General features: G+C 40.1%; 1 pseudogene; it reads left to right on the forward strand.

Annotated features, from left to right (window-relative positions):
* The first annotated feature begins 15,792 nt into the window (after nucleotides 1-15,792).
* On the forward strand, nucleotides 15,793-16,829 carry LOC146063083 (olfactory receptor 13H1-like; annotated as a pseudogene).
* Nucleotides 16,830-24,434: the final 7,605 nt, after the last annotated feature.

Consider the following 24,434-nt stretch of genomic DNA (forward strand, 5'->3'; position numbering starts at 1 on the left):
AGGGTTCTAATGGCATTAAGGGAGGAGGTAGCATAGCCTCTGCATTATATTTTTGAAAAATATTTTTTTCTAGTATTGTACCTAAGGACTGGAGAATTGTGGAAGTTGTACCAATATTGAAAAAGGGTAAGAGGGATGACCCAGCCAACTTCAGACCAGTAAGCTTAATGTCGATAGTGAGGAAATTATTTGAGGGAATTTAAGGGATGGAATACAGGAACACCACAAATAAAATACTCAGTGGCAACCAGCATGGGTTTGTAAAAAATCATTCGTACCAAACTAACCAAATAAGTTTTTATGAGGAATTGAGCACAAACTTGGACATTGACAATGCTGTAGACGTGGTCTACCTGGATTTTGCAAAGGCGTTTGACAATGTGCCACACAGCAGTAAGAAGCTGGCTGCAGGATAGAGAACAGAGAGTGATTGTAAATGTCCCATTTCCCAAGCTGGATAATAGTACTAAGTGGGGTACCACAAGGCTTGGTGCTAGGGTTGTTTCTGTTTAACATATTTATTATTGACATAGAGGATGGAATTCTAAGCAGAATATCTGTCTTTGAAGATGAAAAAAGAACTGTGTAGGGGGATTAGAATCTGTATACACAGGTCACTACAACAGCCTCATCTAGAGCACTTTACCCAGTTCTGTATAGGTCACTGGTGCGGCCTCATCTAGATACTGTGCCCAGTTCTTTATAGGTGACTGATGTGTCCTCATCTAGATCCTGTGTCCGGTTCTGTATTGGTTACGGGTTTGGCCTCATCTAGATACTGTGCCCTGTTCTGTATAGGTCATTGGTACTGCCTCATCTAGATCCTATGTCCAGTCCTGTATAGGTCACTGGTGCGGCCTCATCTTGATACTGTGCCCAGTTCTGCATAGGTCACTGGTACACCCTTATCTAGATACTGTGCCCAGTTCTTTATAGGTCACTGGTACAGCCTCATCTAGAGCACTGTGCCCAGTTCTGTATAGGTCACTGGTATGGCCTAATCTAGAGAATTTCATCCAGTTCTGCATAGGTCTTTGGTACAGCCTCATCTAGACACTGTGCCCAGTTCTGTACAGGTCACTGGTGCAGCCTCATCTAGATACTGTGTCCAGTCCAGTATAAGTCACTGGTACGGCCTCATCTATAGTACTGTGTCCAGTTCTGTAAAGGTAATTAGTACAGCCACATATAGTTACTGCGCCCAGTTTTGTATAGGTCACTGGTACGGCCTCATCTAGATAATGTGCCCAGTTCTGTATAGGTCATTGGTACAGCCTCATCTAGAATACTGTGCCCAGTTCTGTATAGGTCACTAGTGCAGCCTCAACTAGATACTGTGCCAAGTTCTGTATAGGTCACTGGTACAGCCTCATCTAGAGCACTGTGCCCAGAGCCATAGATACTGTCTATCAAAGTGCACTGTATTACGGCACTTGTTATACAGTTTCTATCATAGGCGCCACTGGTAGCTCCGATTGGAGACCTGTCACGGGCGGCTGATTATTGCTCGTAATGTAAAACTCTCCTAGTAACAGGACTGCTTACCCCATTGAGGGGGAGAGATGTATATAGTCCAAGACAGGGCAGCAGTCATTCATTAAAGTAACATTTTACCTCACCGTAGCATCCAGTACAGTACATGCGGCTGCGGTACCGATAACTTGTTATAAGCTACAGGCGATATATCTGCCGATTTACCCTGACATTACAGTTGCCTAGCACAGTGCATATGTGATCTGCATTAGTGCTCAATAAGCAGCTGTAGCCATTATTGGACGATTCACCACAGGGCACGAGACTTCTGCATAGTGATGTCACCCTAATTACCGAAGCTATCTCCAGCCCCGATTACCAATAATTATGGGTGGCTAAATATTCTCCCGATCTCAGTGTTAGACAGCTCACCGCACAGAGGGAGAGACCTTATACAGTCCGAGCCAATCTAGACTGGGTAAACCGCGTGATAATAATAAACTATATACACACTGCACCCTATTCTCCTCATTGAGATTTATTGCTAATATTGGTTTAGGTTGTGTGCGTTCCACCATAAGTGTTCATATAAAGTCTATTGTGTCGTCTGCCTGCCACCTTATTTTAAACACTTGTTGTGTCTTGTTTTCACATATACTGTATGTGTTTTTTTGTTTTTATATTTTGCAATTTTATGAAACTCAATAAAGGTTACATTTTAATAGTGTTTAGGTGCACCTATAAAAGGACATTCTTTTTATCCTTGTTTTTCTTACAACCACATATAGTTACTGTGCCAAGTTCTGTATAGGTCACTGATGCGGCCTCATCTAGATACTGTGCCAAGTTCTGTATAGGTCACTGGTGCGGCCTCATCTAGATACTGTCCCAAGTTCTGTAAAGGTCACTTGTGCTGCCTCATCTAGAATACTACAGTATGTCCAGTTCTGTATAGGTTACTGGTGTGGCCTCATATAGAGTACTGTGTTCAGTTCTGTAGGCCATACTGTATATCCAGAAAGATATAAATACACTAGCGAGGGTACAAATAATGGCAACTAAAATGGTGCATGGCCTACATCACAAAACATACCCAGAAAAACTTTAAAAAATCTCAACATATGAATCAGAATCAGCTTTATTGGCCAGGTATTCTTGCGTATACAAGGAATTTGTTTTTGTTTTGCTGTGCAGCAGCCAGGTGGGTAATAAGTAAACAGCATACAGTATAAACAATATAAACAGGTGGGGGGATAATGTACAGTCATACAGCAAGTTATTCCGAGGGTACACCATGTTAGATTATGTGCATGGGGTTATGGCGCAACTAGACAGTGAGGTGTTCATGAGTTAACGTGTCAACAGGTGAACCGCTTGAGGGAAGAAACTTTTTAGGCTTCTGGTGGACCTGGGGGGAATAGACCTGTAGCATCTGGCAGCAGGTTAAACAAGCCAGGGCCAGGATGTAGTTGATCCTTGACTATCTTCGTTGCCCATTTTTTTGCTCTGGACAGGTACAGGTCCTGGACAGAGGGAAGGTCCATCCCGATTATCTTCTCCGCAGACTACCTTTTGGAGTCTGCATTTGTCTCTGTCGCTGGCGGAGCCGTACCAGACCAGTATTGACAAGCACAGTACAGATTCCACAATTGTGGAGTAGAAGAGGAGCAGAAGCTTCTGTGGGATGTTGAACTTCCTCAGTTGCCTAAGGGAGAATAGCCTCTGCTGCGCTTTCCCAACAATAGTATCAGTGTTGGAGAGAGGAGGTGTTCACTGCACTGTGATGTTTAAATTAAAGCAATTCAATTATTTTTATAGATTATAAATAGGTGGAATGAGCACTAGGGTCTGTGCCTTTAAGCAAAAAGATGAGAAAATATGAAGAAAAAGAAAGGAAACACGGTTTCAAAATACAAAAAGCACCTGTAGGGAAGAAAGGTTAATAATGTTTAAGCTCTTTTAAGAGGTTTTGTTACAAAAAGTCCCATAAGGTGTGCTACCACTGTCCCTACCTCTATAATAGCACTGCGGGCAGCCATGGCTGACGGGTGCCGATTCCATCAAAGAGCGCATACACGTGCTGAAGCACTGAAGTAAGACGGAGCAGGAGAAGAAGCGGCTTTCCAACATCAGTTGCCGCCGGCTCCACTCACTCCCCGCAGTGCTATTATAGAGGTAGGGACAGTGGAAGCACACCCCACGGGACTTTTTAAAACAAAACCTCTAAAAAGAGCTTAAACATTATTAACCTTTCTTCCCTATAGGTGCTTTTTGTATTTTGAAACCGTGTTTCCTTTCTTTTTCATCATCTTTTCTCATCTTTTTTCTTAAAGGCACAGACACTAGCTCTCATTCCCCCTATTTAGTATCAGTGTTGGGCCATTATTTAAGGACCCGGGAGATTGTGGTTCCTAGGAACTTGAAGGAGTCCACTAGCGACACCACACTGTCAGCAATTGTTAGCAGAGGAACACCAACATCCTTCTTCCTAAAGTCCACTACCATCTCAACGGTTTTGAGTGGGTTGAGTGCTAGATGATTGCAGCTGCACCACCGGGCCAATCGGTCCACTTCTTGTCTGTAGGCCGATTCGTCCCCGTCCTTGATAAGGCCAATGACGGTAGTGTCATCGGCGAATTTGATTATCTTTACTGATTGCGCCTCTGAGGTGCAGTCATTGGCGTACAGGGAGATGAGCAGGGGTGAGAGTACACAGCCCTGTGCTGATGGACCGCACTTGGGAGGTGAATTTCCTTTTATAGTTTGGAGCAGAGAAGAGAGAGGAGGGACATTAGAGCAACTTTTAATTAAATCAATGATGTTCACAAGGTCCAGGAGTGAAATGTTCTTTAAATGAATGGAAGTATTAAAATATGAAAACATGCATCGGCACCTGGGGGGGGACCGATTTGGGGGAAGGTTGGGGGGTGACTGGACTGTGACTATGAGGTCTGTGAAAGAAAGTACAAGACAGGTGAGTAACACTGAAAAAACAAATTGTGGTTGCTCCGTATCTACTGCCATAAACTTATAAAAAAAGAGTGCACTTTAATTAGAGCTCTATTTATTAAAATGTAACACACAATATATGCCTGTAACATAATAACCTAGCAAGGCATGGACTCTTTAAAGCCTCCTGCTGCCCACAAACCACTGGTAGCTGCTGTTAAGCTAAGTAGGCCCTAGGTTTAGGATTTGCCTAAAGTGCCTACGCCTATGGCCGGCTCTAGTGGCTGTACCATGTGCTGAGGTCCCCCTTCCTATTGTAAAGAAGTTTGGAGGTACTGTATGCTTATAGCCAGTTATATCTGATACCAGACATGTTACATCTGCAATTGTGCAAAGTAGCCTCATAAATGGCTCCCAGGAAAGTTATCAATTGAAAAGCAATTTGCAATAGTCACTTTAAATAATGCAGGGCATAGTTTGTGTGACATTGATGAGCTGGAGAAGGTTTCTCTTGAGGGTATGCAGTGTAACATCAAGAGATGCCTCCTAAACCATAGTGTGCATTATCATCTACGTCCTGGGAAAACTCAATTGACCAAAAAATCGGAGGACAAATTTTTCAGAGTGTGTTCTAATTGGGACATATCCAAAACAGCTCATCAGCTCTTTGCTCTTCTGATAGAAATTAGGAAGAAAGTAATGACCACCAAAGACCACATTGGGGCTTGTGGCTAAAAGGAATGTCTTATACTGTAGCTCAAAAATCATTCATTAAGCCCATAAATAAAAAAAAGATGCTATTGTGGTCTAAAAATAAGCACAAGAGTTGGACCACTAGTGAATTGAAGAAGGTTCTTTTCATAAATTAATCAAATTTTGAGGTGTTTGAGTTCAAGAGGCGCAATTTTGTTTGTCATGTGACAAGTAAGTGCATGCTCATTACTTGCATTCAGCCCACAACCAAGCAGGAGGAGGGTGCGGTATGGTCTGGGGAAGATACGGAGGTGGTGTGATTGATGATTCCATAAAAATTGAAGGACTCCTAGACTCCACATCCTACCACAATATCTTGGTATACACTGCCATCCCTTCTGTTACCTGGTTTATTGGTCTTGGTTTCACAGTAAAGCAAGATAACAACCCAAAACATGTGTCCAGCCCATTTTTTCTATAATGGGTGTATGGTGCATACGGGTCCCTAGGTCCAAGGGAGTCCACATTGCATACATTGCACCTATGTTTCCTAGATTACCTTTCCAGAGTCCCAAACTGGAGCTGCAGTGGCAGTAAAAAATCACCAGCAACTATGGCTGATGCTCATGCACAGTAGGAATTTTGTCTCCGGAGCATGGTGGCCGCCATGTTTCTGGAGACCTGTGCATGCCCAGTAGACTCTGGCACCATGAAGAGGAGGGGGCACCCTCGATATTAAAATGTCACTGCTCTCCAGTATTTGCAAAAACTATGTAAAGTCAAATTAATGACAATAGGTACTGAAGTGCCTAGGTTGGCTACCTCGGTGTCCTGATTGCAATCCAATTTAATTTCTTTGGGATTTTCTCAAAAGATGTAATTAAGATGTAAAAGTAATGAGGTGATTGGTCTCCAATCAGTGATGAAACTTTAGACAAGTTCACCAACAGTATGCCACCCGTCTGCACTGTTATGATCGATGCTGAGGGTGGAGACTTTGATGAGAGAAAAATGTACTGTAAGTAAATCAAACATGTTTATCTATCAATATAAGATTTAGGGGGGTATTCAATGTCAGGGGCACGGCTGTCGAGCAAGCTCAACAACCGTGCCCCTGTCCCGTTCTCACCTTGGTCGACGTGAGCTTGGCGGTCGGGATTCAATCTCCCGGCCGCCGAGCAGCGAGAAGGGGGCGTGGCCGCGAGCTGAGGATGGAAATAGACGAGCTCCGGCCGGCAGCTCGCCTAGTTCCGGCTTTTCTCGACAGAACGAGCCCGACAGCTTGTGATGTCGTGCTCGTTCTGCGGAGAACCCCTGTTCAATGGGGTGTGGTATGGGACTCCGACAGTCGGGATCCAGACAGTCATTATCCCGATGTCGGGATCCCGACTGCCTGGAGTCAGACAGCATGGCGAGCTCAAAAAAGACCCTTGCGGGCTCGCTACGCTCGCCACGCTGCGGGCACGGTGGCTCGCTACGCGACCCACCTATTCTATTCTCCCTCTAAGGCAGGGGTGGGGAACCTCAGGCCCAGGGGCCATATGCGGCCCCCATAGCTGGTCTGAGTGGCCCTCCCACCCGCCTGGCAGCTTTACTGGTAATCAAGAACAGGGGAATTCTCGCGAGAGGTCGGTAGTTCTCACGAGATTCCTCTTAATCAACAGCAGCTGGAGACTTCAGTCATATTCAGCGGCAGCCGCCGGAGCATGGGATGGCTGCAGCAGGACAATTTTAAGAGACATTTTTACATATGGCCCCCGAAGGATTTTTTCCCCATACAAACGGCCCTTGGCACAAAAAAGGTTCCCCACCCCTGCTCTAAGGGGATCGTGGACCCCCATGAGGGAAAATAGCGGGTGGCTGTCGGGAGATGGCTGCGGGAGGTCGACCATCATTGAATACCCCCCTAAGTGAGGGCTGTATAGGCTTGAGGGTATTGAGGAGACTTACATTTATGTCTTTAATAGTAAATTAGAATACTTGCTATCTTTTTAGGTTTGGTTGCTGTTGTAGTGTAGTTTTTTCTGGTAGTCTATAAGGGGCGTAGGTAAGGAGAGGGTATATAAGTCTCATTTGCATCTAGATACTTCCTCTTGCATAACCTCCAGCGCCACCCACCCACCCTGGGCTTCGGGCTTTCCTTCCAATTCATTCAAATGATCATTTCTTCTCAATTCAAGAGGGAAGGTTTCAATGTCCAGTGGGTAGTTGTGGCATAAGTGGATGTTGGGAAGCACTAACCCTTGAAAGATGGCGGGGGAACAATTTGGCACTACTCTACAGGAGTGTTCACAACATGCCAGATAAGGGGTGATGAGAGTGTCCCAATGCTTTATTTAGATGGGGCGTTTTAGTAGCCAACATAGTTTACAGTTGGGGCATTTAAGTCGTCACCATTTTATAGTTATGATTAGAGCTGCACATTATTTGACGCCTTATTGCCAGCCCTTTACGAAGAAGGGTCATTCCACGTAATAAATAACTATGGGCCTTATTTTGGTTCATTCTTTCTGTCAAAATCCTTCTTAGATGGGCAAAACCATGTGCACTGCAGGTGGGGCAGGTGTTACTTGTGCAGAGAGAATTAGATTTGGGTGGGGTTTTACTTCAAAGTGAGATCTATATTGCAGTGTAAAAATAAAGCAGTCAGTATTTTCCCTGCACAGAAACAAAATTACTCACCCAAATCTAATTCTCTCTGCACATGTCACATCTGCCCCCCCTGCAGTGCACATGGTTTTGTCCATCTAAGAAGGATTTTGTCAGAAAGAATGAACCAAAATAAGGCCCTATGACTTTTAAATCTAATGCTATAACGTCTGAGTCTTTATTGTGTCAGTGTGTTTTATTTTTATGATAACCTAGCGTTACAGTTCTGTTACGGTACAAACACAATACATGTATAGACCCCTTTTATATATATATATATATATATATATATATATATATATATATATATATATATATATATATATATATTAATAACAAACTAGCTTCATTTATTAATTACTTTCATAAGAATCTATGGGTTTGGGTAGTGTATTGAAGGTAACGAGCTGTAGTGTATTATGTTCTGTGGTTCCTTGGGGGTCACTTTGTATTCAAGGTGGAAATACTGAATTCATTGCGGACAATTAAATAAGTGCACGTGTCTCATTTTGGTATTAATTAATCTCTTTGGAATATTCTACTATATGCAAAATCACTTACAGTATAAAAGTCCTTTACAAAAGCCAGATCGAATGGACTGAGGAATAGAGGCTTCCACATGGTGCTGTCTGTATATATTACTCATGCATATACATACATTTTAATCTAATGTTACATATTGCCAGCGGTTTGTTTAAAGGAAACCCACCTGTACTTTCTAATTCAGCTTCCTTGTCACGTGGTAGCCTTCTACGCAGTGAGGTGACTGTGACTTATTGTACCGGTACCAGAGGCACAGACAAGGCTGTAGCTAATGTCGCTGATATGATGTCTGCATATAAGTCTAAATTGTTTTCACCAAACTGTGATCTGATTCCTGTTAGGTCTATAGCTATCTATATTGGGATTCAATTGCCTTATATTTGTTGTATACTATTTCTGTGCACCTGTCAGCATTTCACCATAGATTTACACCACAATATAACAAGCTGCCCTGAGTAGTGCACTTGTATGGTAAGGTAACCTTTGTGTACCAAGCAGTTTAAACATTTGCAATGGGATGAAAAACGAAGTTCCCCTTATTCAAATCTTTTGTACAATTTATCATGTCTCCGATATTATGCGGCAGATAATCTATCAGATTATTATGCGTTAAACAAGCATGGCTATTTGGTCATATACTGTGTATATTTTTTTAGTAGACATAATTGAAAAATTCATTTCCGATTCAGTAGTAATATACTGCACATAAAAGATTTTAGTACAATGCTCATTTTTTTTTCATTCAATTTTCACATTTTTTTCAAATCGCATTGTTTCACAAAATAATATTAATTATTTTATTCCCACCTAATGTTAAAGTTAAATGTTAAAGCTCCATGACACTACACAAAGATATGTTTTGCCTGTATTATGTTTGTGGTACTTTCGGGAAACAGCACCTGACTGTTCCGTAATTGGTTTCTTCACCTTATTTTACATCCCGTCATAAACCAAGTCACATCCGATTCCGCACGTGTCTCTGTCAGGATTATAATGAAATATGTGGAGTTCTCGAACCCCGTTTTTGTGACACTGACTGATCTGTGACATTGTCATTAGTGGCGGGACACCCTTTTCTTTGGAAGTTGAAGCAACTAGAATATTGTGGTTCAGAACCTCATGGAAGATAGCCAAAGGTCTTGATATTTTGCCATACTAAAACCACATATTCTTAATATTTTACCATTTTCTTTTTCCAACAATAACATCTTTTAATTTATTATTTATAATTAATCAAATACATTTTCAAACACATTCTGAATTGTTGATAAACTGAGCATATATTTCACCACCCACCATATATTTATATAGTCAAACAAATGTATTTGCCTCCTATACTCTGATATACTGCAATCTATTACAGTACATACAGTATGTCTAATCAATGGAAGAGGACAAACAGACAATTTAAAATAGATTTATTTTGAATTTAAAAAATAATTTCATATTTTTTTTAGATGTCAATCTTAAGGTATTTCTTCTGATTTTAAAACCATGTAATTTAAAGATTTGTACCTGGGGTTATAACGAGTCTCTCTACTGCAGGGGTAGCCAACTCCAGTCTTCGAGAGCTACCAACAGTTCACGTTTTCCAGCTCACCTCCCAGGTGCACTCATTACTGACTAACACATTTTAAAAGATCCACAGGTGGAGCTCAATACTTCACTTGTGATTCTGTGAGGAACTGTTGGTAGCTCTCGAGGACTGGAGTTGGCGACCCCTGCTCTACTGTCTTCTTATGTATAGTAGCTCCATGTTAAGTCATATCCAATGTTTTTTTTTCCTGGCTCCACTTTTTATAGCTCAAGATACTTTAGGGCCGATTCAGTCCTGTTCGCACAGGTTTAACTTCAGCCCCGCCTCCGATGTTTTTGATCTGTGCATGCCTATGTATAGGCCCGGCTGCCCGCGCTTTCAGCTGAGTTTCTCTTTGCTGAGGCGCTCGCAGCCTTAGTGACAGGCAGGGGACATTCGCTGGGGTTCACCCAGCGTATAAAGGGGCGTGCCCACAAAAACAATGGGTGCGCCCATAGAAACGCCAGTCTGACCACAGCGAATGCAGGCATGCCCCTGCCTGCTCGGGGCAGACGGCAGCTGATGTCACATGACGTCAGCGCCCACCCCCAATTTGCAGAAGACCAGCCATCTAAAAAGTCCTGGCTTACTGTTATCGGTGAACAGAGGAAACATCATTTGATGGTGGATGACCATCGAATGATTCCTCACGTGTGTGAGTACATGTGTGTACACAACACACAGCATAGCGAGGGGATTCAGGCGGCACATGGGGGGGGGGGCATGCATTTGTCATGGCGGCATTAAACTACTACTTCCCTTGTACCACCTATTCAGTACCTTCTATTTCATCCATACATGTAAAAGTCTGGACATAGGATATTGGATCCATTTTCAAGGTTGCCTTTTAAGCATGTTATCTAAAACATTAAGGAGGACATGTACTACATTGGAAACATAAAGTACCAACAGTCAGATCCTAACTGCCATTTTTTTCAAACACAGTCGGTATTTTGGCAGTTAGGAACCGATTGGTTGATACTTTATATCTAGCCGAGGCTTGGCACATAGTAACCTTTATCACTCTCCGAGGCTTAGTACATCTCCCTCTACGGTGTTAATTCACTAAAATAATTTTATTAAACAGTAGAACTGGAGATTTAACTGGAATTGCCGGAAAAGTTTCTCAAGTACCGCACCTCGTGAATGCTTGTTCTCCTCAGCTGCATAAAAAAGTCTGACATTTCCTGCGGTGCGTGAGTTACCTTATGTGTGCGCAAATCTAGTGGCAGAGATCGTTTCAGCATTTTGGTGGACAGTGACCGCGAGGTAGTGAGCAGTACATGCAAAGAGGATCTCCTTGAGGAAACATTCATAGACTGAGAAACGCATTTGGGTACTCTTTACCTAGAACGGCGCCCATCGCGACCATCGCGACCATCGTATGCACTAAAAAACGGGAGCGATGCGATGCCCGCGATGGCCGCGATTTCCCATAGGGATCAATGTTAAAAGTCAGATTGGACGCGATTTAAGTGTTAAATGCCTCAATGCCCGCGATTTTTCTATAGGAAACAATGTTAAATGGGCCACAGAGCCCTAATAGTCCCCCTGAAGTCTGAAATGGCCCCCACAATTTTTAACGGCACCCCACGATCAACGTCAACCCGAAGCGTGGCGAGCGCAGCGAGCCCGCGAGGGGCGGCGGTACGCGTCCTCCGACCTTTTCATACCCCCACTATCCACGTCGGCGTGGAGTTGAGAATAGAATAGTGTGGCGAGCGCAGCGAGCCCCGCGAGGGGACGCGGATACCTTCACAGGTAAACGCGTCCCCTCGCGGGCTTCACAGGTGTCCGCGTCGCCACGGACACCTGTGAAGCCCGCGAGGGGACGCGTATAACTGTGAAGGTATCCGCGTCCCCTCGGGGGGCTCGCTGCGCTCGCCACGCTTCGGGCTCGGTGGCTCGCTGCGCTCGCCACACTATTCTATTCTCAACTCCACGCCGACGTGGATAGTGGGGGTATGAAAAGGTCGGAGAACGCGTACCGCCGCCCCTCGCGGGCTCGCTGTGCTCGCCACGCTTCGGGTTCACGTTGATCGTGGAGTGGCGTTAAAAATTGTGGGGGCCATTTAAGACTTCAGGGGGGCTATTAGGGCTCTGTGGCCCATTTAACATTGTTTCCTATGTAAAAATCGACTTTTAACATTGATCCCTATGGGAAAATCGCAGGCATCGCGGGCATCGCGTTGCACCCGTTTTTTATGTGCATGCGATGGCCGCGATGCCCGCGATTTTTTACCCCCGACGCCCGCGATGCTAATCGCGGGCGCCGTTCTAGGTAAAGAGTACCCGCATTTGTAACTGCCCGGCAATCTCTTGGCTGGGTCAAACTATTATAATGTGCTTCCACAATTCTCTTGGCTGGGTCAAACTATTATAACGTGCTTCCACAATTCTCTTGGCTGGGTCAAACTATTATAACGTGCTTCCACAATCCTAGTCACATAAAACAAAATAGCTTAGAGACTTGCATGGTGTGGTCAAGGGTTTTGTGTGGCATGATTGCCAGCCTAGATTCAAACAAGAGCTTTGGTATTGAAGTAAACACCAAGGGGGTTTTCAACTTCATAACTTCTAGCTATATATTCATGTGGCCCTCACTCACCAGGACGGTGAATGGTCCCATCACCAGAAGAAGAAAACAAAGGTACTAAGTAAGGGTACACTACTGGTCATTGCCATGGAAATTGGCCAGTGGATCCAAAAATTCCCTATTATTACCCACCCGACCATCCTCCCTGCACTGACTTCCTACTCCATGTACAGTATGAGACTGCTCCAGAGCCTTCACCCATACCCATACAGTGGAATTGTTATGGTCCTCCCTGCCTTGGTCAACTGGTGGAAAATGATAGTATGTACATCTCTCCTGTCTAAAGGTACAAATTTAATCTACCACGGTCACACTTGGTGGAAACATTTTCTACAAAAATTAATTTTAAGAAAATACTTCACATGGGTTGAACTGCAGTATATCTCTTCCTCAAGCCCAAAATATACCATCTCTGGGGCCTATAAACTGATAATAGAACACAAGGGCCTGTTTCTTGGATTTATGAAGACATGGCATAGGGAACTTGGTGTTCCTACTGTATTTCTGATAAATGATGGAAGCATATATTCCTCTTTCTACATGTCTCCTCACTACATGTGTGCTGTCATAGAGGTTGTTACAAAATCTTGCCATGTTAGTACATGTCTCCTAGTGTCCCATGCTGAATTTTCCTCAGTCTCATGAATACCTTTTGGAGATGTGGGCAATCCCTGGTGCTCCCTTTCCATATTTCCTTGTTGTGTCGAAAACAAAACCATACAGAGACTTGGTCATCAAAATCACCAGATTTTGATGACCAAGACAAGGCAGGAAGTCCCCTTTTGTATTGGAGTTCTGACTAGTCAATCTGACTACTCTACCCATCTTCTGTTACAAGGAGTCTTAATGTAAACATTTTAACATCAAAGAAAAGGCCATTATTCTAGTCTACTTGAAAGCTTCGCACCCACCACACATCCAAAACTGGTTCAAAAGGGAAGGTGGAGGAACTGACCCTGATATATATTAGGATATTATAAGCACCTGGCTGTATTGCCTGGAATGCAAGTAACCTCCCCCATTGCTCCTCTTCTCATACCTGCATTTTATATCAAAATAAATCTTTAAAGATTGTTTAACTTTTGTGTCATTGTCCGTAGACTGAGAGGGTTTGTTTAAATGAACACATTTTACTTTAGTGATATTAGTGTTGCAGCATATGCCGGGATGGGTACCATTTGGCAGCTTCCTAAAGGCTCCAGAATCTGGGGACGCCCCTGAGTCTATTACAAATTTAAGTGTGTAGGTGGTGGGGGGAGCAGTAAACTAAAGTTTTGCATCAGGTACCTGAAAACATTGTATCTGCTATGAGCAGTACTATTTTTCAGCAGAAACATAGAGTGTATTAAGCATTGATAAGGGTGGAGAAGTGATAAAGTGCCTGATACTTTATCACCAGCCAATCAGATCCTGACTGTTAGGTTGCAGACTGGGTTTACAAAGGGACAGGTAGAAGCTGATTGGCCGGTGATAAATTACCAGGCACTTTATCACTTCTTCCCCCTTATCACTGCTTCATACAGCTACCCCTCAGTTCCTGAACCTCTTATTAAAGATAACATCATCAGGAACTTTGATTCCTGCACCTGTTCTGGGCTAAAATGTACTTTCCATAAGATAAGTTTAAGTTTAAGTCCCCATGTGAGTGCCTTAATTTCTAATAACAATATATACATCTCTCAATCTATATCTATTTATATATCTACTGTATCTATCTATCTATCTATCTATATATATATCTTCTGTATCTATCTATCTATCTATCTATCTATCTAATTTATAAAGTGGAGTCACTCACCAGTCTTGAATCAGTGAAAGATTTTAATCAGGCAGCATGGCAGGGAAGTGATATCTGGATTGAAAGCCGGCCCTGTACAAGGTTTGTCACCCCAGCATCTTTTACTCCCACTCAGATGCAAGTGCCAGCCATACGGAAGATAGATAGATAGATAGATAGATAGATAGATAGATAGATAGATAGATAGATAGATAGATAGATGGATGGATGTTGAGTATCCTTCAGGACCTATGTAGGTAGGAAGGGGGGATTGGTAGAGGAGTATAACCGCAGAGGTATGTATGAGATTCAGATGATAACTGACAACACCTAACAAGGAACATATCTTTTAGAGCATATTTATTAAAGATTTACTGTTTTAAGTGTATTTAAAACACTCCATATACAACAGTGATATAAGAGTTTTCTTTCTTTTTCTTCCTCTCTTGGCAAAATCTACAGTATATATTGCTATCCTTCAGGACCAGAAGAATTTTGGATAATGGATTATTACATATTTCGGAATATTTTTGTATTTCAATGAGGTATCCTGCATTTATGTTGTTTAAGCACATGAAATACACACATATATTTTATTTGTGCATGAAACAAGGTCTCAAAACATGCAAAGTTTGTGTCATATCACAGGGACTGACTTGGAATGCCAAACAATAATTTTCTTGCACATATTTACTGTCAGTTACATATTATATCCTCAGTAGTGTCAGTTACATATTATATCCTCAGTAGTGTCAGTTACATATTATATCCTCAGTAGTGTCAGTTACATATTATATCCTCAGTAGTGTCAGTTACATATTATATTCTCAGTAGTGTCAGTTACATATTATATCCTCAGTAGTGTCAGTTACATATTATATCCTCAGTAGTGTCAGTTACATATTATATCCTCAGTAGTGTCAGTTACATATTATATCCTCAGTAGTGTCAGTTACATATTATATCCTCAGTAGTGTCAGTTACATATTATATCCTCAGTAGTGTCAGTTACATATTATATCCTGAGTAGTGTCAGTTACATACTATATCCTCAGTAGTGTCAGTTACATATTATATCCTCAGTAGTGTCAGTTACATATTATATCCTCAGTAGTGTCAGTTACATATTATATCCTCAGTAGTGTCAGTTACATATTATATCCTCAGTAGTGTCAGTTACAGATGTCCCAGTAGTGTTTTTAGCAAAATAAAGAAAAAAATTACAAACTATGGATAAGGGATACTCAACCTGTATATAGATATATAGATATTTTTTTAATTTCATTGACCCACCCCCAGACCTGGAGTTACTGGGCCTATTTTTCCAGAAAGATAGTACTGGCTATGATTATATGTATACTAAAGTAGATTAATAGATATAACTGTTATTCATATTAAGGGCACAGTAAACGGGACATACTGTAGACAAAACATGGTCACTGGTCAAATTACATTGCACAGTACGCAGCAATAATCTTCTTTACCTACTGTAAGTAGTTAGAATTATTTTTCATACAAATGTAGTTTCTATCGAGAATGGTACAAAAAACATTTTCTAAGCAACACAAACTCTACTGTATGTTTTCCAGGAATGTGACTCCCAACATGGAGCATGAAAATCAGACTTTAATTAAAGAAATAATACTGATTGGATTTTCCCAAACTCTGCATATTAGGATGTTACTGTTTATATCCTTCTTATTAATTTACACACTGACCGTTTTGGGGAACATCTTTCTGATATGTGCTGTTATCCTCAGCCCTCTGTTACAGAACCCTATGTACTATTTTCTCTGCAATTTAGCATTGCTGGATTTATGCTATGCATCCAGCTCTCTCCCGAAAATGTTGCTAGATATATTCTCTAAGAGAGTTAGAATTTCCATCATCGGGTGCCTGGTGCAAATGAACACTGGCCTGTTCCTAGGAAGTACTGAGGATATACTGCTGGCGGTGATGGCGTATGACCGGTATATCGCCATACGCTTCCCTTTACATTACACCATAATTATGAATTGGAGGACATGTCAAATCATTACAGTCATTATGTGGTCAGGTGGTTTCCTTATAGCAACTGTTCCCACCATCTCTAAGCCTTTTGTGTTCTGCAGAGAGAACACCTTGGACCACTTTGTCTGTGAGATATTGGCCCTTCTAGAGCTGGCGTGTGGTGATCTCAGCTACTATAAAATAGGTATATTTGTAGCAAGTTTATTCACACTATTACTGCCTCTTCTATTCATTGTGGTGTCCTACATCTGTATTATAGCATCTATATTAAAGATCAACTCAGCGGGTGGAAGGTCCAAAGCTTTTTCAACATGTGCATCCCACCTGACCGTGGTGCTTATATTATATGGGACCAGTATGACCATGTACATGGGACAAACCCCCAAAGTTTTGCATCCAACCTAAAGTATATTGCTTTATTTTATGGTGTTTTGACCCCAGTGTTAAACCCTTTGATCTACAGCCTGAGAAATAATGAAGTCAAAGGAGCATATCGGAAAATATTAGCCAAGTCTTCCTCAACGTGGACAGGGTCATTATTTCATCAACGGAAAAAGAATTAAGTTTGCAAGTTATAAACAGTTAGTGCTCAAGATATGAAAATGAGGGTTATTTTTTAACTACAAGTAGGCCAGTGACACTGACCTGTGTAGTAGCTGAGATGGAACACAAGCTAATGTATGGTCAACTCCAGCAATGAATCGGTAATCATTTATTCTATGAAAATGTTTCTGTCTTGTATGTTTTGCTGCCCAGGACTAATTCATGTTTGTACGCAAAGGCCGATGATCACACAATGGGCCTGATTCAGACTTAATTGCTGGTCTGCAGGTGTATGGTAACTAGCTTTGGTAGCTAACTAAAATCAAGCACAGATGTTCTAAAATTGCAAAAGAATATGATGTTTTGCTTTAATTCAATTACATTTTCAAAATATATACACAGGACCCATAACTTATAACATTATAGGTTCAGGTTTGCCAGAAGTAATATGCACTCAGATAAAAATTGTCCAAATAGGTTTAAGAGGTATATACAATGTGAATTATCAGGGAGTTGGTAATAGAGTTGTAGCGGGAGTGTCCATAGAAATGATCATAGCATATAACTGATAGTAATGGCCATACCAAGGGCTTAATGAACTGACAATTGCATTGTGAGGATGTGGTCTCATTCAATAATATGATAAGGTATTAGATTAATAAATAATAATGACAAGGTGGCCCTTGTAAAAAATGTGCATGCAAATGGGCCCAAAGTCATTTTTGTTAACTTAGATTTTTAAACAAACAATGCAATTTGCAATTGTAAATTAACAATTTATCAGAAGCGGAAACTTAATATATAAAACAATACCTCATTTAGGGGTTTATTCTAGTTCATTCTCTCTGACAAAATCCTTCTTAGATGGACAAAACCATGTGCACTGCAGGGGGGCAGATGTAACATGTGCAGAGAGAATTAGATTTGGGTGAGTTATTTTGTTTCTGTGCAGGGAAAATACTGACTGCATGATTTTACACTTCAATATAGATCTCACTTTGAAGAAAAACCCCACCCAAATCTAATTCTCTCTGCACAAGTTACATCTGCCCCACCCGCAGTGCACATGGTTTTGTCCATCTAAGAAGGATTTTGTCAGAAAGAATGGACTAGAATAACCCCCTTATTGTTTTTGGTCAAGTATGAAAGGAGAAAAAGGGAATTTCGGAAGTACGGATGATGTAATGCAGGGGTGTCCAAACTTTTTGCAAAGAGGGACGATTTGGTCAGGTGAAAATGTGTGGGGGCCACCATTCAGCCTAAACCATGAATCATATCCCTCACTCTGCCCCCATGCAATCTATTTCACCCAGCCTGCCCCCCACTCTACCCCCAATGTATTTCCCCTGCCTGACCCTCCTTGACTGTATGTCCCACACTCTGCCCCCATTCACTGTATGTCCCCCATTCAATGTAAGTCCCCCAGCCTGCCCCATTCACTGTATATCCCCCAGCCTGCCCCCCCCTTCCCTGCATGTCCCCCACTCTGCCCCCATTCAGCGTATTTCCCCCAGCCTGCTCCTAGCTTCTCTGCAGGTCCCCCACTCTGTCCCCATTCAGTGTATTTTCCCCAGCCTGCTCCTTGCTTCTCTGCATGTCCTTCACTCTGCCCCATTCAATCTATTTCCCCCAGTCTGCTCCACCCTTCTCTGTATGTCCCCCACTCTGCCCCCATTCAGTGTATATTCCCCTACCTACTCCCCCTTTTCTGTATGTCCACCACTCTGCCCCCATTCAGTGTATTGTCGCCTGCCTGACCCTCCTTCTCTGTATTGCCCCTTGTGTAAGCCAGAGGATGGAGAGGCCAAGCAGGCACCACAAGGAGAGGAGACAGAAGCCTAATTACCCCACTCCCTCCGTTGCTGCTGAGTCTGCTCTGCATGCTGCGCCCCCCCTCCTCCTCCCTCCCGGCATACTGCTGTCAGTGTGATCGCAGCAGGGGGAGAGATTACGACCGAGGATGGAGTGGAGCCCGGGGCGGGGGTTGGACACACACTTACAAGAAGACGATGAACCATGGCTGCCGACACCCGCTCACCGCTGAACAAAAACAAGGTAGTGCGCACTCGCTGGAGGCCCCATCTCTACAGTCCCGCACTGTGTGTCCCGCATCTAATGCTCTGCCTGCTTCCGGTTGGAGGCAGTGGGCCACTTAAAGGGACATCACAGGCCTCAATTGCCCCGCGGGCTGGACTTTGGACATGCCTGCTTGCCTCACAGCACTGAGGTAATGGGTTTGATTCCCACAATGGCCCTAACTGTTTGGAGTTTGTATATTCAACCCGTACTTGCGTGGGTTTACTCTGGGTGCTCCGATTTCCTCCCACATTCCAAAAATATACTGGTAGGTTAATTGGCTCCCAACAATATTAACGCTAGAATGTTTGTGTGTGTGTACATGTGGTAGGGAATATAGATTGTAAGCTCCACTGAGGCAGGGACTGATGTGACTGTTCAACTATACTCTGTACAGCGCTGCGGAATATGTGTGCGCTATATAAGAAACTGTTAATAATTGTCTCTGTACAGCACTGTGGAATATGTGTGCGCTATATAAGAAACTGTTAATAAATAAATAATAAAAATCACCTTGCATAAATAATAACACAAATGTGCCAAAAGTCAACTTTTAACTTTGCTTTTTAAACAAAAAATAGAATGTGCATTTCTACTCATCAGAAGCGGAGAACTTAATCTTTAATATAGTACCTAATTTGTTAATTAGGTAAAGTATAAAGGGAGAAAAGGGATAATCACCAAAAAATCACCATGTAGAAATAAAACAAATGGGTCAAATGTCAATTTTTTACTTCAATTTTTAAACAAACAACACAATGTGCAATTCTAAATTAACAATCCATTAGAAGTGGAGAACTTAATCTTTAAAATAGAACCTCATTTATCGATTAGGTTAAGTATGAAGGGAGAAAAGGGATCATCACCAAAAATCATCATGTAGAAATAAAATGAATGGACCAAAAGTAAATTTATATCTTTGATTTTGAAACAAACAATAAAATGTGCAATTCAAAATTAACAATTCATCAGAAGCAAGGAACTTAATCTTTAAAACAATACCTTATTTATCGATTTTGGTCAAGTATGAATGGAGAAAAAGGGATTGTCACCAAAAATCACCTTGTAGAAATAACAACACGAATATGGAAAAAGTCAACTTTTAACTTTGATTTTTAAACAAACATTACAATGTGCAATTCTAAATGAACAATTAATCAGAAGCGGAGTACTTAATCTTTAAAATAGTACCTAATTTATCGATTAGGTTAAGTGTGAATGGAGAAAAAGGGATCGTCACCAAAAATTTATCTTACAGAAATAGTAATACATATGGGGCAAAAGTAAATTTGTAACTTTGATTTTGAAACAAACAATACATCGTGCAATTCAAAATGAACAATTTATCAGAAGCAAGGAAATTAATCTTTAAAACAATAACCTCATTTATTGATTTTGGTCAAGTATGAAAGGAGAAAAAAGGATCGTCAACAAAAATAACCCTTTAGAAATAAAATGAATGGATCAAAAGTAAATTTGTAACTTTGATTTTGAAACAAACAATACAATGTGCAATTCGAAATTAACAATTCAACAGAAGCAAGGAAATTAATTTTTAAAACAAAAACTAATTTCTCGATTTTTGTCAAGTATGAAAGGAAAAAAAGGATTAGCCACCAAAGAGTCACCTTATAGAAATAAAAATAGGGCAAAAGTAAATTTTTAACTTTAATTTTTAAATAAATATTACAATGTGCAATTCTAAATGAACAACAATCAGAAGTGGAGAACTTAATCTTTAAAATAGTACCTCATTTATCGATTTGGTTAAATATGAAGGGAAAAAAGGGATCATCACCAAAAAATCACCCTGTAGAAATAAAATGAATGGGTCAAAAGTTCATTTTTAACTTCAAATTTTAAATAAACAATAGAATGTGCAATTCTAAATTAACAATTCATCAGAAGTGGAGAACTTAATCTTTAAAAAAGTACTTAAAAGTATAGATAAGGTTAAGTATGAAGGGAGAAAAAGGGATTGTCACCAAAAAGTCACCTTATAGAAATTATAATACATTGTGGGCAAAAGACAATTTTTAACTTTGATTTGTAAACAAATATTACAACTTGCAATTCTAAATTAACAGTTCATCCAAAATGAAGAACTAAATCTTTAAAATAGTACCTCATTTATAAATTAGGCTAAGTATGAAGGGAGAAAAGGGATCATCACCAAAAAATCACCTTGTAGAAATAAAATGAATGGACCAAAAGTAAAATTGTTTCTTTGATACAATACAATGTGCAATTCGAAATTAACAATTCATCAAAAGTAAGGAACTTAATCTTTAAAACAAAACATCATTTATAGATTTTGGTAAAGTATGAAAGGAGAAAAAGGGATCCTCACCAAAAATCACCTTGCAGAAATAACAACACGAATGTGGAAAAAGTCAACTTTTAACTTTGATTTTTAAACAATCAATACATTGTGCAATTCAAAATGAACAACTCTTCAGAAACGGAGATCTTAATCTTTAAAATTGTACCTCATTTATCGATTAGGTTAAGTATGAAGGGAGAAAAATGGATCGTTACCAAAAAATCACCTTGTAGAAATAAAATGAATGGGTCAAAAATCCACTTATAACTTCAATTTTTAAACAAACAATACAATGTGCAGTTCCAAATGAACAATTTATCAGAAGCGGATAACGTAATCTTTAAAATAGTACATAATTTATTGATGAGGTTAAGTATGAAGGGATGTAAGAAAGATATTTACCAATGGGTAAAAAGAACTGGGCGCTTGATATTAATTGTTTCTAATTGGAACAAATTGAAATGAGCTGCTGCTTTCTATGTGCCAGATGGGGGTTCTATATGAGGCTCCGATGCGTTTTGCTGAGTTCTAACAGATTTTTCAAGGTGATAGCAGTGTCTAACTGTCTGCGGTTTATATACCCACACTTGATTTGTGACTTCCCACATCTGTTCAGGCATTCCCAACAATTAACAGTATAACTTCAAAAAATAGAATTAAAAGTATATAGAAAGCAGCAGAAGACAAATCTAAATTAACTGTTTTCAAACTTAGTTGAAAACGAGTATTGGAAAAGGAAGATTTTACTGACAAACTTGTGTGATCCCTTAATAGCGGTATTTCCACTAAACTTCCAGGTTTACATTATAACATTATATATTCCTATTCAATTATTGTTAAATTTGTGTCAAGGGTGTAGACACTCTTAGGAAAATTGCCATATGTTGTCTAATCAGAATAATCCGATTTTGGATAGATATGCTTCCTTTACATTTTCGTTTATCTTTATCTCTTTTGGTCAAAAAAGAAATCTTTAAAACTAATAATGGTATATTGCTTTCTAGTTTTAAGTTTCTACGTACAAACTTGTGTATTCCTGGAGTAGCGGTATTTCCACTAAACTACCGGGTTCTGGCATACTAGTGACGGTTTTCCAGGCTATAGAATGCAGCTCAGCTTGCTGTCGGGTCCCGGAACGCATGGTTTTCAGTGCTCGCAGCCATCTGCGTCTTACAGAAAATAGACGTTGTCATGGCTACAAGGTACACCGGCCGCTGTAATTATCCACTTGGTATAATTCTCACCCGTATTTTTATACTTTTAATAACAAATAGATTTATATTCAATAGAAACCATTAATTCTTAGAATATATTTTTTAATTAATTACAGAATTTTCTTTAATATTAAATATGTGGCCAGTGAACTTTGTACCCTAGATAAGAAAAATTCTCATGATACCATTTTTAGTAATAAAACTTAAAACTAGAAAGCAATATACCATTATTAGTTTTAAAGTTTTCTTTTTTGACCAAAAGAGATAAAGATAAACCAAAATCAGATTATTCTGATTAGACAACATATGGCAATTTTCCTAAGGAGTGTCTACACCCTTGACACAAATTTAACAATAATTGAAGAGGAATATATAATGTTATAATGTAAACCTGGAAGTTTAGCGGAAATACCGCTATTAAGGGATCACACAAGTTTGTAAGTAAAATCTTCCTTTTCCAATACTTGTTTTCAACTAAGTTTGAAAACAGTTAATTTAGGCTTGTCTTCTGCTGCTTTCTATGTACTTTTAATTAAATTTTTTTAAAGTTATACTGTTAATTGTTGGGATTGCCTGAACAGATGTGGGAAGTCACAAATCAAATGTAGATATATAAATCCCAGACAGTTAGACACTGCTATCACTTGAAAAAGCTGATATACAGTAACTCAGCGAAACAAGTCGGTGCCCCTTACAGAACCCCCAACCTGGCACATAGACTCTGGCATCCTCCTCCTCTTCCATGGTGACAATCGGTTTGGCAACCAGCAAACAACTGCTCCAATTGTTTCCAACAAGGATTCCACCAACATTGGTAAGCTCCACAAGGTCCTAGAAATTCCTCCAGCGGCCTTTTACCATCACTGCACAACCGCACAATAGTGAGGACCACTGGACCCAAGCCGGAAAACCCCATATTTACAAGTGGTTAGACCTATATCTACATAAACAGACAATTGCTATGTGTATACAGCAGATATAAGGAGGACTTGTTACAGCCAGTGAACTCTTAAACAGCCAGAGAGGGTTCTTTATTTTAATCGTGTCCCAAAAACTATTTTTTTCCAAAAATGTTATTGATGTAATTGTTTTATATCTGATTTTATTAGTTATGTTTTTATAATAAATGTTATATTTACAGGCACTCCCATAGCATTGTGAATAATTTCTAATATGTATTAGCGCTGCTTAACCTTTGTTTCTTTGTTGTATTAAGTATGAAGGGAGAAAAAGAGATCATCACCAAAAAATCACCTTATAGAAATTAAACGAATGGGTCAAAAGTACATTTTTAACATTGATTTTTTTTTTTTAAATACAAAGTGCAATTCTAAATGAACAACTTATCAGAAGTGGAGAACTTAATCTTAAAAACAGTACCTAGTTTATCGATTAGGTTAAGTATGAAGGGAGAAAAGGAATCATCACCAAAAAATCACCTTGCCGAAATAAAATGAATGGGCCAAAAGTCCATTTTTAACTTCAATTTGTAAACAAACAATACAATGTGCAATTCGAAATGAATAATTACAGCAATTAGAAGTGGAGAACTTAATCTTTAAAAAAAAGTACCTAATTTATCAATAAGGTTAAGTATGAAGGGAGAAAAAGGGATTGTCACCAAAAAGTCACCTTAAAGAAATAATAATACAAATTGGGCAAAAGTCAATATTTAACTTTGATTTTTAAACAGACATTACAATGTCCAATTTTAAATTAACAAATCATCAGAAGCTAAGAACTCAATCTTTAAATTAGTACCTCATTGATCGATAAGGTTAAGTACAGTATTGAAGTAGAAAAAGTGATCTTCAACAAAAAAATCACCTTGTAGAAGTAAAACAAATGGACCAAAAGTCAATTTTTAACTTCGATTTTTAATCAAACTATACAATGTGCAATTCTAAATTAATAATTCATCAGAAGCGGGGAACTTATTCTTTAAATTGGTACCTCATTTATCGATTAGGTTTAGTATGAAGGGAAAAAGAGATAATCACCAAAAATCACCA

This window comes from Crinia signifera, chromosome 3 (assembly GCF_055691185.1).
Source record: "Crinia signifera chromosome 3, ASM5569118v1, whole genome shotgun sequence".
NCBI lineage: Eukaryota > Metazoa > Chordata > Amphibia > Anura > Myobatrachidae > Crinia > Crinia signifera.